This window comes from Crocuta crocuta, unplaced genomic scaffold (genome assembly GCF_008692635.1).
Source record: "Crocuta crocuta isolate KB4526 unplaced genomic scaffold, BGI_CrCroc_1.0 scaffold8, whole genome shotgun sequence".
NCBI lineage: Eukaryota > Metazoa > Chordata > Mammalia > Carnivora > Hyaenidae > Crocuta > Crocuta crocuta.
The window spans coordinates 178,220-184,234 of record NW_027532162.1 but is presented as its reverse complement, the minus strand read 5'-3'; the positions used below and the strand labels follow the sequence as shown (position 1 = coordinate 184,234).

The 6,015-nt window shown below is 61.3% G+C and overlaps 1 long non-coding RNA gene across 2 annotated transcripts in view; it reads right to left on the bottom strand.

The window, feature by feature from the left end:
- Positions 1-3,515: 3,515 nt before the first annotated feature.
- The window catches only part of LOC144241851 (uncharacterized), a 3,165-nt gene continuing 665 nt past the window's right edge, over positions 3,516-6,015 (bottom strand). For both annotated transcript variants that reach the window (XR_013338215.1, XR_013338213.1), the window contains one exon: positions 3,516-4,982. This is a non-coding gene — a long non-coding RNA (uncharacterized LOC144241851). The remainder of the gene's footprint in view (positions 4,983-6,015) is intronic.

The following is a 6,015-nucleotide window of genomic DNA, read 5'->3' as shown; positions in this document are numbered from 1 at the left end:
TCTGTGTCTCTCTGTGTCTCTGTCAAGATGAATAAATAAACTTTTTTAAAAAGGAGGGGGCGGCGGGGCGCCTGGGTGGCTCAGTCGGTTGAGCGCCGACCTCGGCTCAGGTCATGATCTCATAGTTCGTGGGTTCGAGCCCCGCGTCGGGCTCTGTGCTGACAGCTCAGAGCCTGGAGTCTGTTTCGGATTCTGTGTCTCCCTGTCTCTCTGACCCTCCCCTGCTCACGCTGTCTCTCTCTCTCTCTCAGAAATAAATAAAACATTAGAAAATTAAAAAAAAAAAATAAAAACTTAAAAAAAAAAAAAAAAGGAGGGGCCGTGCAGGCAGCGCTCCCTGGCCACGCGCAGGCAGACACGGAGCCAACAACAGGTCCCGCTTCCCCAAGCCCTGAGCTCCGCGGACCTGGACCAGCAGAGCGTGACCGCCCGCCCGCACGGCCCTGCGTCCTCGTGTGCAGGGTGAGGACCCTCGTGGCCTGGAGGCTGAGTGTGACCAAGCGTCCACAGAGGCCGCCCACGGGCGCTCGGGACACATCAGCTGCCCCACGCGGCTCACAGTCTTCTGAGCTGAAGAGGAAATGAAACGTCACATCACGGACTCTTGGTGAAGTTGGTAACAAGGTCGCTGGTGCCAAAATCCATGACGTGGCCAAGGCGACCATGGATCTCGGAAAGCAGTGCTGCCCCGAGTGAGAACCCTGCAAATGCTCCCTCCCACGGCAACGTGGACAGGCAGGCCCACCTCCGAGTCGTCCACCAGGAGTGGCCCAGATGGGCCTCGCCCCAGCAGCCGGCGGTCCCTCACGGCAGCCATCCGCCCACTTCCTGCAAGTCTTCAGCAGACAGGCGGTTAACCAAGTTCGGAATTTGTTTACGGTTCTCTCTCTTTGAAGGAAAGCTGTTCACGCGGCCCACCTTCCTCAGCCGTGGAAGGGAATGGAGCGCCGATGCGTGGGCGCAATGACCCTAAGCCACCGCGCTCAGGGGAAGCCGTGGGAAGGGCCCCCGCTGAGTGATTCTGTGCACATGAGTGTCCCCAGCAGGGGCACCCCCCAGAGACGGCGGGAGCTCAGTGCTGGGAGCCACCACCCAAGCGCACCCGCCAGCGCCTTCTAACAGAAGCCACTCCAGAACATTCCCTCCTGCCGCTCCAGTAAGTCCCGCCCCCACCCCAGGGGCAAACGCTGATTGTGCCTGTCCCAGAAGCCCCCGCAAATGCATCACACGGCTCGGGGTCGGTGCACTCCGGGGCAGCCTGGAAGTCTGTATCCAACAAAACCACGCTGTGGCGACGGAATGCCCAGCATCATCGACTGGAGAGAGAGGCAATTCTGTAACCACACACAAAAGTTATTTCTCCCTTTCCAGGGTCCCAGAGCGCTTTGCCGCAGAATGTCATCCCTACGCCGTGTGGTGTGTGCGTGCCAGCCTGACGATCGGCACACTGCTTTCCTGCAACTAAAGTGTGCGCCCAGGGGCGCCCGGGGGGCTCAGTCCGTTAGGCCTCTGACTTCAATCAGGTCATGATCTCACGGTCCATGGGTTCGAGCCCCGCGTGGGGCTCTGTGCTGACATCAGGGAGCCCGCTTTGGATCCTCTGTCTCCCTTGATCTCTGCCCCTCCCCACCTCTCAAAAATAAATAAACATTAAAAAAATTAAAGTACGTTTGTAAACTGAAATGTCACTTTGTCTTCTGCAAGTCAGAAGGCTCAGGATTCGCGTCAGATTTCGTTATTTTCACAATTATTAGCTCACAAAACAAAACCACTGATTGAGATGCAATTTACGCTACCCCTCTCACAGCAGAAGTATACTCTTAACTGGAAAGCATCTCTGGAGCACAGCGATGGGGACTTTTTCCCGTTTACTCCCTGTCTCCACAATGAGTATTACTTGCCCTGAGAAAGTTACTGTTCAGAGCCGAGCCCCCACTTCTCCATGAGCTCCAAGCGCCCTTGTTCACCCAAGTTCACTGCCGACAAAAGGAGACTTGTTTCCGTGGTTACAAACAGCACATTGATTCACTCTCCGGGATCACGGGGGAGGCCGGGTGTGGCGGGCGCCTGCGCAAGTCGGGGCGCTGGGCCTTACTCACCCGAAACTGTGTGCCCCCACTCGGCCCTTGGAGGTCTTTGGGGACCCCATGGGGACCTCACCCCCCCACTCCCCCATCCCAGCCCCGCTAGACCCCGAGACAAAGGAGGGTGATGCCGCGTCTGGCCACCAGAGGGAGCTCCTCTCACCCAACCAGACAGGAGCCTACACAGCAGGTGGCTCAGCACCTGCCACACCTACAGAAGTAGGGGGGGTCACCAGACGCCGCCATCCTGGGTCCTAGCTCAGACCCCCCCCCAAGCCAGCTCCCCGTCTTCTGGCTGAGGGGCTTGGCTGGGGCACCGGCCCTCATGTGGGGCAGAGGCACTGGGTCTGAAAGGGCCACGACGGTGCCCGGGGCTCCGGCACCACGTGAAGGGCCCCACAGCTGGGCGGACCCCACCCCCGCGAAGGCAGGAGGGGCCCTGCTGGAAGCCAGGCTTGGCCAAGAAGGCCCTGAAGGTGGCTGGGTTCGGGGACCCCGGTTTTCTCTTCTGGCTCCTGCAGAGCTGCGCCCAGGCTCCAGGGGGGGCGGCCCTGCGCACAGGGTCACCCAGAGCCGCCCTTAAGTCGGCCGGCCGAGAGCCGAGTGATCTGGCCGTGGCCACTGCCTGTGGGGCGAGCGTGGCACGTCCTCAGTCCCCTTGGGGCCCCCGTCCCTCCCACCTCAGGCTGACCTCAACCTTGAAGCCTAGAAAGAGGGCGCAGTTAGAGTCCATGGCCAAGGCCCCAGCCCCCCTGTGCTGCCACGGGGCCTCCAGGCACTCTGGGCAGCTCAGGCCAGCACAGGGTGTCCCCTGCCCAGAGGGCCTGAGGGCCATCCTTCCCACCACGTGGCAGGTCCCGCCTCCACAGTCTCCACTCCGGGTCCTCTCCCTCGGAGCCCAGCAACTCCTGGAGCCTCCTCGCCTCCCCAGGTCCCCGGGACCGAGTCCCCCCCGGCCCCAGTCCCCCCTTGCAAAGCCAGGTACTGATGGCTCCCGGCTGCAGGGCAAACGGTCTGCGTGCTCTAAGTGTCCTCACGGTGCAGCCGCAGAAGGCTCTCAGGACAGGATGCTCTCCTGCTGCCCTCCCTCCACCCAGGACACCGGCCAGCAGGGGCCCCAGCCCCTGTCATGATGAAACTCAGAGGCTGCTGATGGTCACAGCGGCACTCGCTGCGCGGCAGAATGTACCGGATTCGTTCATCAGCTGACGCTATTGGGGCTGCTCTGGGCTCTTAAGGGCGATGCTGCTGTTGACCATCACAGAAGCGGGTTTGTGCAGACGGTGTTCAGCCCGGTGCCGGGAGGCTCAGCACGTGTCCGCTCCCCTCGCCAAGCCCGTGGCTCCAGCCCACCTCCCCAGCAACACTGCTGCCCCTCAGTCAGGGCCACCGCCCTCTGGTTTAATCTTCATTTCCAAATAACATTCAGTGTTATTTCTGATTCTGATTTACATTATTTTTCATAGATGGCATCGTTCTTACTGACTTTAAGGTGGTTTGGAAGTATCCATTGTCCATTTGTGTGGCGTCCAGCCGCCCAGAGGGCCTATGCGTCCTTGGTGCCGGGATTCCCGCGCCTGTGTTCCCACCTGCTTCCGTCAGGGTCGCTGCTGCACACAGCGCGTGGAGGACGTCGCAGCGCTGAGTTCTGGGGCGAGGTAGGTCATCGGCGGATTGCGGCCGCCCCCTCGGGTTCTTGGAGCACTTGTGAGGGTGGGGGAGCCTCTGCAGTGCTGTGCTGCGGGTGCTCCAGCAGCCCCCGTGGAAAGGCCTGCAGGGAGTGTCCCAGGGAGCGTCACAGAGGCCCGCGTGGAGACTCACACGGAGGGGCGGGCACGGAGCGGTGCACAGGGAGGGGTGGGCATGGAGGAGCGCACACGGAGAGGCGCATGGAGAGGCCCGCATGTAGGGGCGCACAGGGAGTGGCGCACACGGAGGGGTGCACAGGGTGGGGCGCATGGAGAGGCCTGCACAGAGGGGCCCGCACGGAGGGGTGCATAGGGAGGGGTGCACAGGGAGGGGTGCACAGGGAGGGGCGGGCACAGAGGGGCACACAGGGTGGGGCGCACAGGGTACGGCCTGGGGTTTTGTGGGCCTCTCTGCCCGTGGGCCCGCGTCTCCTGCAGGGACACTGACCCTCTCCTCCTCGGCCCTGGGTTCCCTCCCAACGGCTGTACAGGTTCCGACTGATTCACTCTGCTGCTCAGGCTTGTATGAGATCCAGTTCCCGGGCTGCCCCTCGCGCATGTACGCCAGGTCCGTGTCCCTCTGTCCGCCCCCTGCTGTCTGGACGGCTTTCCCAGGACGTCCCAGTGCAGGCCTGTCCCTCTGAGAGCTCAGGGGAGCCTGACTGCTGACCCCCGCCTCCGGCTCTGACGTGGCGCCAGCCCCGGGCGGGTGGGCGGTGACGGCACCCCCTGCCCCGGGGCTCCCGTGCTCCAGGGACCCCTCCACTGTGTCCTCTCAGCTGCTCGATGCACGTCCAGTCTCACGTCGCAGTGGTTTCCTGCTGACCTTCCGTGCCTGCTCTGCGCTCACCACTTGCCCCCATTCAGCTGTCCTCGTCCCCATTTGTCATCTACAATCACGGTTGTCAGAACTAAGGCTTCCTTTTCTTATGATTTTTTCTTGCTTCTACCGATAAGGTGCTCCTCTATCTCTCATGAGCATCTAACCCAGTTGCTGTGTTTGATATGAGGTCCTCATGCTTATTTAGGTCACGCCCTTGGTACATCTGTCCCCGTCACAGTGCCCCACGTGCTGCTCCGGGAAGGGCGCCCGCGCCTCGGGCTACTGTGGCCCCAGGATGCGTGTTCTGGTCCTGGTTGTGTGTCCAGTGAGCTGTCCGTCTAGTCGTGTTTCCTCAGAGCCCGAGGGGGACGGGGACGTGATGCGGACCTGTAATAAGAAACGTATGTTTGCTCTGTGTCCTGTTTCTGGCTCCCTAAACCCCTGGGATTTTCTACGTGATAAGACCCAATAAGGTGTATGATAATGGGGAGACGATGGAAAGCCCTTGGGATAGGACTGGTGGCCAGGGACCCAACCCTGTGATCTGAGAGCGGGAACCTTCGGTCCCACCCCCTGGCCTCTGGGACGAGAGGGGAGGGGAGGGGAGAGGGGAGGGGAGAGGGCCTGGTTGAATCTATCACCAATGGCCGATGATATAACCAATCACGCCTTTGCCACGGAGCCTCTATAAAAAGCCAAAACAGGATGGGGTTGGGGTCAGAGAGCTTCTGGTTGTTGAACTCCTGGAGACTGGGGAGGGGGCTGCTCAGGGAAACCACGGAGCTCTGCCCCGGCCCTTCCCTCGCTCTACGCATCTCTGCAGCTCTTGGGCCCACTGTTCTGAGTTCCAGCCTTCAGATAAAGGGCTGATCCTCTAAGTAAAGTGCTCCCTGAGTTCTGCGAGCAGCTCTAGCAAACCAGGTGAGCCCAGGGAGGGGTCACTGGGACCTCCAACCTACAGCCAGCTGGTCAGAGGTTGTCACAGCTGACAACCAGGATGGCCACGGGCATCTGAGCTTGGGGGAGGAGCGGCCTCGCGGGACCAGGGGGCTGAGGCCAGTCCCCAGGTGGATGGTGTCAGAACTGAGGGGACTTGCAGGGCACGTGTGGTGCTTAGCGGGGCCCCTGGACACCTGCGCGCAGCGGACGAGGCCGGTGCCTCATCTCTCAGCGGGGCCGGGGGCCGGGGAGGCTGGGTGCACCCCTCCGACACACACACCAAACCTTCACCATCTGCTCCGCGGGGCACTGTCACGCCGGGAGGGGCAAACACTCCCCCCTTAGAAGGTCGACTTATTCACCAGCCTCAATAATCGATAAGTGAGAGCCACGGTACCCAACGGAAGGTGTTTTAATTTCTCACTTTGACCAGAGAAGTAATCCTCCAGCTGGACATGGGCGCGCGCTGCCGGTAGGTCCT